Genomic DNA, 13,671 nt, shown 5'->3' on the forward strand with positions numbered 1-13,671 from the left:
ACACTCAACGCAATCCTAATCAATTAAAATGATTCACACCGAACCATAGTTTCCTAAATCTTGATCCACTCTATCGTCCTTCTTTTTACCCCAGAAATAATCAATTTCCTTTACTTTTGTCCATTTCAATAAATACCATACCGAGTCGGTAATCACGAATTTGTGAACATCCTGTGCACTCGTGTTGTCGAACGCAAAAACACGCCAGCAATTGAAATCGATCGAAGGAAGTTTGTTATTAAGGATTCGTACGGAACCGTCTCAACTGCAATGATATTCCTTCGGTTTCGTTTCTCTCTTCCCAACCATCCAACCATGCCCACTTCTGGTACTATCGATCTTCTATTAGGTATAAATACACAGAACTGTAATTCCGACAAATCATGGGAAACAGAAACGACGAGAGTGATGCACACCGTGTAACGATGTAAAAAAAAATACCACGCACCAAGGAGACCAACTTTCATCCTTATTTCTATCCACGGAACTTGGCGCAATGATACGATATTTATAAGTCACACGATACGGATCAATTTTTCCCCACTGTACGATGACTGGTCATTTAGATGTTTGCGGTTGGAAATACGAGCCCGATGACGGACGAGGAACTGTCGCGAGAACAGTTGCCTTTGGGAAGCCGCAACTGTGTAACCCTCTTTCGGAGCACTTTGACTATATTCATCGAGAGTGTACTCGACACTCGTTTAAAAATGTTTAGCAAGTAAACGTTCTCTCGTCTAGTGACTGGTGAAATTATACCATCGTTCTCGAAGGTCTGATAATGCAGTTTTATCTAAGCTCAACGCAATGCTAATCATTCGATATCGTATTAACGATACCATGGTACAGTAAAAAGAGAAATATGTATCGTTGGATAAAGAAACGTGAATTCTTTTGGTGTAAACAAACAAGAATGTACTCGACACTCGTTTAAAAATGTTTAGCAGGTTAAACGTTCTCTCGTCTAGTGACTGGTGAAATTATACCATCGCTTTCGAAGGTCTGATAATGCAGTTTTATCTAAGCTCAATGCAACGCTAATCGTTCGATATCGTATTAACGATACCATGGTACAGTAAAAAGAGAAATACGTATCGTTGGATACAGAGACGTGAATTCTTTTGGTGTAAACAAACGAGTACAGTGAAAAGAAATTTTTAACGCATCAACGATGCACCGAGCGGATATTTAACAAGGTTCTCGAATCGAAGGAATAATTCGTAATAATAGAGGAAACACTTGGAAAAGGTCATTCCCTCCCGATCTTTGTGTACGACTTTCTAGTGGATTTTTTTTCACGATGGAATTTCGACTCGGCATCTACTTCACGCATCTTTGCCTTCCCCTTTCTCCAGGCCCGACTATCTAGCCCCTTCTTTCTTATGTTTCTTCGTGTCTTGCACCTGGCTACCTGCTCAACGACCTGCATCTCGCAGTGGGCACGGTCAGTAACCAGCGGGCCAGTTAAAAACGGTGCACCTTTAAAAAGGAGAAATCAAATTTCTACCCCACTCTGAGAAACACATTCCGTATACGTGTTAGAAATAAACCCGCGTTACTCACGGATTTGTTTACCAGTTAGGATTCGTACACGATCGTGACACTGTCTTTGAATAAAAATAATCGAACCGATTCTGGTCGTCCGAGTCTCTTCGAAGCCAGAGAAATTTTCTCGTTACTTGTTTATAGTTATATTTTTTATATTATAGTATAATTTTCCTTAGGAATCAGAGAAGACGGAATACGCTAATGAAATCTTTATTTCGAGTATTTGTGCGAGCAAGTTCAAATTACTGGGTCACCTACAAAACGAAACAGATCCTTCGGTTTGCATCGAGTGCAACGGATGCGTTGAAATTGCATACACGTAAATCGAATACGTTACGCGTGCATTTAACCAGAGAAATTCCTACCAGAACGGACAATCGAGATACCACGAGGATTCTTAATCGGTACGAGTGCGACTATTGTTCGTGCTGAGATAAATCAAGAATAATAAAATGGCATTCTAAGATTAAAAAAAAAATTCAGTTCCTGCATGCCAGGCGGCACAGTACTGTGTAATGTATTCCATACGTGCGAATGTAACACCTCTACAGATATCACTTATTTATTTCGCGAGGAATTAACTCTTGCCGGTAACAATTTTCTCAAAATATATCTAACGATCAAAATGTGTTTCAATCTTTGTAAAAGAATATTTCGACAGAAGGGATAATCTACAAGGACATACTATGGATAATAATAGATCAAATTTAATTTTCTCAAAATATATTTAACGATCAAAATGAGTTTCAATGTTTGTAACAGAATATTTCGACAGAAGGGATAATCTACAAGGACATACTATGGATAATAATAGATAGTTCACGATCGCACGATTACTCTCTCAGTAAATACACGTGTCTTCGAAATCCAAAGGAATTTATTACCGTGTACGATACAATACCTAAGGTACAATACCTACGATACAATACCTACGATACAATGCAATAGTATCGTAGATAATGCAATACCACTAAACAGCAGTGAACGTTTCGTTAATGAAAAAAATCTCCTCGAGACTCGATAAAATACTTCAGAGTCGAATACTGATGTTTCCGCGTCGGTTCGTTAATCATCGTTCAATTATAGACAGAACTAGCGGTAAATTTGCAATATAATCGCTATTAACGTAATGGCGGAACGTACGAGACCGACGATGCGTCAGGGAACGCGTATGGTCGTGCTATGTAAATTTCGGTAAGAATGATAATTAATACAACAGACGTACTAGGAACTTAGAGTGCTGGTATGCAAGAGGAAATTTGCTGTGGAACGGGCGTGGTCGTTTTTCGATCGTAAATTTATAATGGTGATTAACGAGTGTGTCTGTTGGGCGTAGTTAACCATCGACAACAACAAGATTTAACGTCAATGGCGAGTAGTCGACGCAGATTAAATTTTCACGAGAAAGATACGTGAAAAAATTTGAATTTAATCCATTCTTTGCTTCGACATGTGTCTATTTGTACGAAAACAATTAACGAAAGATTTGTCGGCTGTCTTCGAACTTCAAGCTCGTAGAAGCTTAAACTGCTCATAAACTGATCTGGCAACAATTTTTCCTCGATGTGACTAATTACGTTAATTTTTCATCGAATTACGAAAAGCTTGTCGAGTTTGCGTTCACGAGGGGCTTCGTACGCAACAACTTAACGCAAACGGAGCAAACGGTGTGTATAGAAAATAAAATGTTCGGTTTGTGCACCGAGGCTCGTGTTTAATAAATATGAACGTAAATCGTACGTTTTACGACGAGAAGTAAAAAGTCGAATGGTAGAGCCCATCTCTCCGTTCTCTATCGTACGTAAACGTCAACTCTCGATTTGCATTAGGTCGATTTACGCAAAACTTTTACGAAATCGATTCACTATGCAAAACGTCCACTCGTCGGTATTTATAATACAAGATTTCTTTCGCGCGAAATCTATGCAAACACGAGTAAGAGCGATCAATGTTTTATAGAGAACACATGAAAATACGTATCCTGTACTGTTCGTATAAGGAGGATGCGGAACACTCTCGCGTAGTTGAGATCGTATACCTGCTTATAAATTATTTCTGTCAGCAGGCGTAGCAACCGGCCAACTCTCGAGATAGTTACAGCTGGCGAGGAAGTCGTAAAACGGTGAAACGTATTCGAGGAAAAAAAGTGCATAATCAAGGGTAAAGGAAATAATAATCGAAGGGTTCCTGTTAACCGGAATAATGAATTCTACGTCACGAGCCACGTGACGCGGAACAAACACCGCGATAATACGCGGTATTTATCCTACCGGTTAATTGTTGCGCGAAGTTCAACGTGAGCCTGCTTTTCTAAACATTGTCACGTTTCTTGTGTCAATAGACGGTAGGATTTTCTATGGGCGAAACACACGCGGTGTATTCAACGTTCTACGCTGCCGAGCGATTCAGTGTGCAGGTGTTCCATCGCTTGTTGGTTTTTCACGGGCCATAAATTTCGTCCAATTTGAAACTGTTTAGAAACAACCTGTCAACTAATGAACAGTGGACAGCCAGTGGCTCACGAAAGCATTAACAGAAGAAAAATTTTATGTATTTCGGGAACAATTGGAAGAGTTAACATATTTCGAACGACCTTCGTCGATCCATCGATCGATGTACAAATTATCTGCATTTTATTAAAATATTCTCTTTTCACTACGATAAAGTGTACATGGACGAAAATTATGTTTCATTTATTAATAATCAAAGGTAGTCTGAATGTTAGTTTTTCACGGGCCATAAATTTCGTCCAATTTGAAACTGTTTAGAAACAACCTGTCAACTAATGAACAGCAGACAGTCAGTGACTCACGAAAGCATTAACAGAAGAAAAATTTTATGTATTTCGAGAACAATTGGAAGAGTTAACATATTTCGAACGACCTTCGTCGATCCATCGATCGATGTACAAATTATCTGCATTTTATTAAAATATTCTCTTTTCACTACGATAAAGTGTACAATGGACGAAAATTATGTTTCATTTATCAATAATTGGAGGTAGTCTAAATGTTATTCTTATCCTGAAGATTAAAAATACTTTTGTTAAGAGAATACCTCTGTATTCTATCAATGCTGAGATCTGCATGCATAGGAAAGAATAAAAAAAAAACAAAAGAAGATCTAGACTGTTGTATGGCGAACACGAGTATGGCCACGTGCAATAAGTAACATGTGAAAATTAGTAAAATTAAATATAAAGCATGTAATATATATAATAAATATATATATATATATATATATATATATATATATATATATATATATATAAAACCAGAGTGCATATTTTCCTTCAACTTTCATCAATTGTTGTAATATACGTATATTCAATTTTCCATTGAAATTATTGAAGAAATCGATAATCCAAAATTACACCCCACTTTTCTCACTATATCGTACACTTACCAGATCAAAAAAAAAAGGAAATCGAATCATTTGAATTTTTACGTTTCAATTTTTACATTGAAATCAACGAGGTCGTTGATAAAGTGCATAATTACCGATTGTTTGATAAATATGATTTTGTAACCCAGAAAGAAATACGTCTGGCAACTCTAAAGTAGTGACTCTAGAGAATAGCAATAGCACTTCGAATTCATTGAAGAGCTGCAACTACTATTGAAACACGCACCTCTCTTTACGAGCAAGACGGATCATATTTGCGTTTAACTGTATAATTTCGGGACACGTTTGAACAACAACGCGCGCTACTGAACGAACAAACACGTGATGCCTTTATTCGAGCAACAGGAGTTCTACTTTGAACGAGCAACACATTTACGCGACGCGTTGAAGTACTATACTCTTTTACATCGTGTTTGACGCCTTGCGTAATTTAATTTGTAGCTTGCGTACGTGCGATATTCTTCGGAGGAAATTTTCTATTCGAAGCCTACGGTGAACGTATTCAATAAGTGAAAGTGATATTGAATACATGGCATCTAATAATTACACGACGATGTATGCACTTCCTCTACGCTTCAAGGATGAACTTTATTTATTCGTAACTGGTTTTCTTAAGAGGGTACTATTTACTTTATTTTCACGAGTTTATCAGTAATTCTGGATTATAATGTCGATTCTAAATGCAGAAGATATTTTGAAAACCTTTTCCCAATCTTGTAAAATTTTACCTCCAATGTGCCTGCAAGCTGCACTAAAAGTAACTAAAATTGTATCGGATTCGAATCAGTGAAATTTGCAACATTTATAGAAGAAAGAAAGCGTTCTAAAACCGTTTAAAAAATCAGTCATCGAATAAATAAAAGGCAAACTTGGAAATATTCTAATCCCCATAGGAATGCACGTCTCGCAGACTCTCGACAAACGTTTCCTGAAAGGAAGCACACCGAGGTTAGAAAGTAAGTCGGAGAAACGTATATAAGACAATTTCAGCGGAGTTCCTTTTCTTGCGATTCGAATGTACTATTGAAAGAAAAAAAAAAAAAAAAAGAAAACTATCGCGTCGACAGGATCCCGATGACTATGAAACCGACTCGCGTGCTATTCCAAAAGGCCATCGATCTGCGGAAGATAATTTCCCGCGATGTTTCCGTATACATCTCATAGACTTTCAAATCATCGCCGTTGAACGAGAGATGCACGACCACCGCTCGCGACTTCCAGCAGCGATATTAGCCATCGAGAATTTATTGCAGCAAAACTTGCATCGACTGCAGATTGAAACCACCGTTTCACATGCAACACAATTTTAGATATTAATAGATACGCCGCACTAATACGCGAACACGGATGGTATACGAAGATTTGAAAATTCTGCAGAGTCCGCCCCATCTTAGTCGCATCCAAGGCAAAGTTTGCAAGATAAGTCTTAATTGATGGGACTATTGGTAAAATTTAGATAAAATACCGCTTCATTTTTTTAAGACTCTTTTATATCGAATATATCAGCATAGTTGCATTCTTAGAGAATTCTGTAATAGAATTTTAGGGCCTTTTGACAACCTTGATGCAAGCAGCTATGGTGAATCGGTAGATTTAATTTTTTTTAAATGCAAAGGAAATAAATCCATTTCCAATTGCTATAATTTAAACACTCATACGTCCGTTTCATTTTAGTTGCATCTAAGGCAAAGTTTATAAGATAAATCTTAATTGATGGGACTATTGGTAAAATTTCAATAAAATACCATTTCATTTTTTTAAGACTCTTTTATATCGAATATATCAGCATAGTTGCATTCTTAGAGAGTTCTGTAATAGAACTCTGTGGCCTTTTGATAACCTTGATGCAAGCAGCTATGGCAAATTATTAGATTTAATTTTTTCCAAATGCATAGGAAGTAAATCCACTCTATAAATCCATTTCCAATTGCTATAATTTAAAGAACTGATGCATTAACTCGCGAGCAAAATATCATAATAACTAGAATAAGATCGAGACACGTCAAACTGACTAATATATTTTTAATAACAGCCCTCCACGACAGCGAGCCTATCAATCATACGATCATTGAACGTCAGACCAGCACTCGAGAAAGGAGAAAACCCATCAGGGTCAACCTCGCTAATTTACTCACGTCGACAACGTATCGGTAAAATATAATTAAATTTTGCGTAAATATCGAAATTTTCAATGACGCATAAAAAGTACGTCAAATCACTATCATCAACCACTATCCGCCGCTATGCCTGCATAGTCGCTAATGACCTCGGCTGCAGCGTTGCTGCATCATTGGAAAATTCTACTACGAACTTTTATTCGCAACTGTAGCAACCACCTTCATATTACAATACCTAAAATAAGATAACAATGACTCGAGAAAGTTTGCCTAAAAACGAGACAAAATACATACGAAATATATATCGATGATCATTGCGCAACGAGTAACTTTCTACATCGTCATCGCGCGACCAAACGTACACGTAAGTACCTACGTACCAGGAAGAGGTCAAACGATTCACGAAACGGCATTAATTTCTCATTCTCGTCGATAATTATACACGGAAGAAACGTGAACAGAAGCTACGATAGAACCGGACAGCTAATAAATATATTATTCACTGTTCGAGAAGTTCGTCGCACCGAAGTCTCGCTCGTTCGTATCGTGTATAAGAAAGGAGACAATCATGGTGTACATATTACCACCGCTGGGATCTATTCGGGCGCGGTCTGTTGCGTAAAATGAAGCGAATCGAAAATAATTCAAACCGTCGAATTCGTCTCATCGACATCGCGTAACGGAGACTCGTCTACCAAGTTCAGGAATTAACGCTATCCATTCCCGGACGAGCTTGTATACCTGTTTCCCGATACTCTGTACGAACTAGCCACCTGCGTTGGCCTGAGCAGGTGGGGTGCAGAGGTCAAACGTAACGTCGAAACTCGCGGTACACGTGGTACCGAGTTACGAGAAACTGGTCGTAAATCGAGGTGAACCGAGGTGCTTCGCCGTGGGCGCCAATATAACGGTGACGGTCAGGTCGCTCGTGGCCTCCTTTCTGCATCGGTGTCCCTTCTTCCTCCTCGCTCCTACTTTCAGCCCGGCACCACTTCTTCGACTTCGGCGATTCGTGTAACTGTACATTCGTGAGTGTAACCACCTTCTTTCCATACGATCGAACACGCGTGAGCAAAGTTTCGGTTGATCGCGGTCACCGCGGCTGGGAAAAATCTGTCCACGGCCACCGACGCGGGTTGGACGTTTCGTTACGTACGACGAATGAATCCCATCTGAGATTCGTCCGCGGATAAGAAGTAACGGATAACGATCTTACGCAACGAAATATTATTCCGCCGCGAGCGGAGTAATACACGGATTCGCGAGGGTAGGATCTTACCGCGTTTCCATTCGAATGGTACTCGATGCGAAATTTAATCAAGTAATTGCCAACTCTGGTTCTGTGTCGTACGGTTAATTAGTACAAGTTACAAATATTTGTATCTTTCTGTTAATTTAAAAATGATCTAAACGATTTAATAGTGATTTAAAAAGATTTTACCAGATTTCAATTCGAATGTTACTCGATGCGAAATTTAGTCAAGTAATAGCCAACTCTGGTTCTGGGTTAATTCTTTTCGAAATTAGTACAAGTTACAAATATTTGTATCTTTCTGTTCTTGTATCAAAGATAGAACCATTTGTAAATTGGTAATCTCGAGCACTCGGTAGTGTTTCTACTAAGTGTAATTATCATAAAGTTCACTGACAAACCAAACAGTAACTCTTCGTAATTTAAAAAAGAAAATATCTGTCCGGTAAACAGGTAGAAGTCTCATTTATATCCTGTCTTATATGTATAATATATTATAAATCTATATATTATATATCTTACTATCATATGTATATTTATATTCTATGTTAACCAAGCACTTTTACTCCCCTCAGAAAGTATTGTAGATGTACACATCTAAAGTCCTGAACTCCACTTTCCCAACAACTTGTATATTTAAACAATGACCGATTTTTACATTAAACCGTGTTTGCGTGAGAGGGTATCGCGTCTCCATCGTCTTCCCGTGACTAATTAACGCTGATGAGAAGGTGGTGCGGGATCTAAACAGAGCAAACTCTGACGTTAATTCTCGTCAAGTGAAACAACGGTTGAAGTCGGCATTGCATGACTCGCGATCTCGAGATTCGAGAGAAATCGTGAGTGATCCGTTAAATATTTACCTGTCGGCGTTATGAACCGGAGCAGAATCTCATCTTAAGAACTCGGCTTGAGAAACACGTAATTTCATATCTCTGGAGTAAAGAAACCGTACGGTGTAATGCTGTGAAATGTTGCACAACAATGAACGAGACACCAATATTCAGTACCGAGTCGATCGACGTTGAAGTAACTGAATAGGGATCAGGTGAAACGAGAACAAACATTATTGAATAGAACAAGCAGATCAGTCGGTTGGAAGATAACAATTGGAGTTATCGTCAATACGGTTGCAGATTTGATGTTTTCTAACTGTATTTTGTTTCTTAGAGTAGTAATTCTCCTCGAGACTGGTCAAGTTAAGATATTTTCAAATCAATGACATTATAAAAATGGGGAGTATAAGGATCCAGAGTCATTTTAGTAATCAAATTTTATTTCTCAACAAGGAGAGGTCTTTTTCAATATTTTAGAATTATATTATATCTTCGACAAGAGAAAGAGTAGTTGTGGATTGGTTTGTGCAAAACTCTGATTACAACTTTAGAAAGATCTACACAGTGGTAATTCTCCTCAAGATAAAATATTTTCAAATCAATGACACTATAAAAATGAGGAGTATAAGAATCCAAAGCCATATTAGTGGTCAAATTTTATTTCTCACCAAGGAGAGGTCTTGAAATTCTCAAATATTTTTCAATGTTTTAGAATTATATCTTCGACAAGAGGAAGAGTAGTTGCACATTGGTTCGTTCAAAAACTGGCTTTGGAAGGATCTACACACGATTAAGAATTTGTACAAGTAGCGTTTGCATCTCAGTTTACAACCCGATCTCAGACGATTGTTAACGTCGAGGTTGTTAAGGAGCAGGAAGAACGCGTCTATCTCGACGTGGATCTGAGGTTTCAGTGATCGCTGTCGCACGTTTTCCAACACGCGAAAAGGCCATGTCTTGAACGTGGGAAAAAAGCAATGCACCTACCGCGTTAATTCAATCCCTATGAGAATTCACTCTTTGTAACGGGCACACGTTACAAGTATCGTGGGTGGAATTTTACCAACCCTTCGAATCGTTATCATTCTCTTCGGAGCGTAAATTTATATATATATATATGATAAATTGATTACGAGCTCTGTAATCAAATCTGTTTATCGAGCTCTATTTAGCAATCGCGTTCGCTGTATTAATGAAAACCCAACCGAGGTATCGGGAGACTTCGTTCGGGCTTAATATTGTATACTATCGTTTGAAGTTTGTGTTCTTGGTAAAGCGTCAATGTTACGTCCACAAATACAGTCTACTGGGACCTGTGTTGCATAGTCTATACAGGGTGTTCCAATTATCGTGACCATCCTAAATATTTCCACTATTTCTGACGAAACGTTTTAGGAAGACACTCTTCGTTTCGAAGAGGGAAATATATGCAAAACTTTTCCCTCGAGATTATCTTTATCGAAGTTTGTTCAGTTATTGGCATTTTTTTTCTAAATTAGAAATGCTTAATAATCTTCTACAGGTCGATTAATTAACATTGCCAAAAATACATGTGTACGATGTATTGACAAACTTTTTCCTCAAGTTTGTTAAGTTATTTGCATTATTTTCTAAATTAGAAATGCTTAATAATCTTTTACAAGTCGATTAATTAACATTGCCAAAAATAAATATGTACTGTGCGTTGACAAACTTTTTCCTCGAGATTATCTTCATCGAAGTTTGTTCAGTTATTGGCCTCTTTTTTTCCAAATTACGAATGCTTAACAATCTTCTACAAGTCGATTAATTAACTTTGCCAAAAATAAATATGTACGGTGTGTTGACAAACTTTTTCCTCGAGATTATCTTTATCGAAGTTTGTTCAGTTATTGGCCTCTCTTTTTCCAAGTTACGAATGCTTAACAATCTTCTACAAATCGATTAATTAACTTTGCCAAAAATAAATATGTACTGTATATTGACGTACAGATTATCCTCGGCTCGAAAACTTCTGTTTGAACAGACCTCGACATATTTTTTCAGCTGAGCAATCAGTATGAGTAATAAATTACCACAAGTATCCACCGTGTACTTCCGTCATTAGTTTAATTCGTAAAAGGTGCTCAAAGCCGACGACCACCCAGATCAATACATTTCTCGAGGCAAGAAAGTGTCTGACGAAATGCTTGAATTGTCCCATCAAATGTACGTTGAGAGGGGCAATTTCTTCCAGAATATCTTCTTATATACATTGCACGTGTTCTCACTGAACTTCACACGGAATTATATTTCCTCTCCTTATCCTTTTACGGTAAATATTTTTTAAATTAACCCTTTACACTCGAGGCTTCTTTGCTACCAGAAACCGACGCCTCGAGAAAATCCTCTAAATCGTAAAATTAATCTGAAACGGAACATTTTTATATACTTCGCGTACATATGTTTACACTCTATAAGAACGTAATATTTAAATTCCAATTTGAATTCCAAACCACCAAGTTTTCCCGGATCGAAAATAATACACCGAATTACGTGACAACCAGGGATCTCCTCTCGAGTCCAAAGGGTTAAAAACTGTATCTCAAAGGGTGTCACTTGAACATTTGTCAGTTGATATTATCGTTGTTTATTTTCAGAAATAACCAACCGATCTACAGTCTCGAAACGAACAGTGGTCACTGATGGTGACCGAAAGCATCGTAGTGGAATTTGTTATTTTCCCAGCTACGGTGTCGCGATAATGGAAACGTCGGGTTTAGAAAATGACGATGACCTTGAAATCTCGAAAACACAATTGACACTGTGAAAAAATAACGTTCGTCATGATACTACCTCCTCGGAGATAGTTTTCTTGTACCGTTTAAAAAAAAAAGTGAGGGTATTAAGGATCGTCGTGTTAAATGGAACACCCTGTAGGTGCATTGCAGTCTACCAACGCATGGAAAAACAACGACACCAGCATTCGCTGATGACATAGCTATTCTAGCGACCAATGAAGATCCTGTTGAAGCATCGCGAAACCACCGAGAACATATGAACTTGATAGATGGCGAAGAAAGTGGAAAATTAAACTGTCCGCAATCAAATCTGTCCACGTGACGTTCACACTTTGCAAAGGAACACGTCCACAGCTGTATTCACTACCAGCCCTCGGGTCAAGTATGATGATATCGAATAGGTTTATGGTTTTTAACGTACGCTTAAGAGTGTATTAAAAATTCTTTCTTCCGATGTGTCGATATCACAGCAGAAAATTAATAGATCAAAATTACTTATCGGTTGACTTTCAATTGTTTCTTTGAATTTGTTCAGTAACTGATTTAAATATCGGTCTTAATATTATTTGACATTTGATACGGCTGTTTACATTCCAATTCTCTTATCCGAACAAATAATATTTTAATATTTGGCAATTTCGAGATCTGTAATTTGAAATGGAAAGATTTTCGAACCTGTGCTTGTGTAATTTTGTTGCTATTATTATGAATGGAATAGTACGACCACCTAGTTTAGAAACAGGTTTCAGGAATACGTTAAAGCATATCTCGGAGAACTACTTTGGTACAGGAAGGGTGAAATTGGAAAGATCAGAAGATCTGCTGGGTAGCAGTAGCTGTATCGTTAAGGAAGTAATAAATTGGTTATGAATTATAAAAATAAAGATACAGACCGAAGAGTGAGTGAGTGAGAGAGAGAGAGAGAGAGAGAGAGAGAGAGAGAACATACGATAAAAAAGACGCAAGATAGAAGGGTAAAAGTGTATACTTATACAACACTTAAGAAAAGAGGAGAAACTTGTACTATAGTACTCGAGAAACTGTTAATATCCACAACATCTACCGTGAATAGAAACGGTACCAAGTGTTCGTGTTCCATTTCAAACGAAACTCTGCAAAAACCTGAATCATTGAAGATAAAAACAACAGAATCTCTCATACAAAAACTACGAGACTTGATAATACAATAGTGTATAATAAATAGAGACGAAAACATCTCTTTTATTACGTATTATATTTATATTTACATCGAGTTTGCTTTTCATACCGAGCAAAATTTCGAATAATCTTTGTCTACATCTCTTTTACTGTATGAATTTCTCTTAGTGCTTAAAATCGTATTATATTTAAATTTACATCGAGTTTGCCTTTCATACCGAGAAAAATTATTCAACAATAATCTATTGTTCACTATGAAAAATAATCATCAATTTTTCCAAGACTGTTCCACATTTACTCCAAAGTAAAACACAGTCGCGTTGCACACCTACTAGAAATCAGAACCAATAAATCTTCGCGATTGGACAAGTTGATTACTTTCGGTACACATGTACAATTCTGAGGAATAAAATCTAAGAAGAAAAACTCGACGATACCTCTCGTTTTATCGTCGACCTTAAAATCACACTCGATGGAAGGAACACACAGAGAGAAACACACGGTCCGTGGTACTATTTTATTTCTTTCCCTTTGATTTATGCACGCAACGGTAACTATTAATACGTACTGAAATAAATTACGCGAACCTTACATGT

General features: G+C 37.5%; 1 protein-coding gene across 2 annotated transcripts in view; it reads right to left on the minus strand.

Annotated features, from left to right (window-relative positions):
* Window positions 1–13,671, minus strand: part of Cad99c (cadherin 99C) — a 205,953-nt gene that overhangs the window by 183,826 nt on the left and 8,456 nt on the right. The window lies entirely within an intron of this gene.

Source organism: Ptiloglossa arizonensis, chromosome 4, assembly GCF_051014685.1.
Source record: "Ptiloglossa arizonensis isolate GNS036 chromosome 4, iyPtiAriz1_principal, whole genome shotgun sequence".
Classification (NCBI taxonomy): domain Eukaryota; kingdom Metazoa; phylum Arthropoda; class Insecta; order Hymenoptera; family Colletidae; genus Ptiloglossa; species Ptiloglossa arizonensis.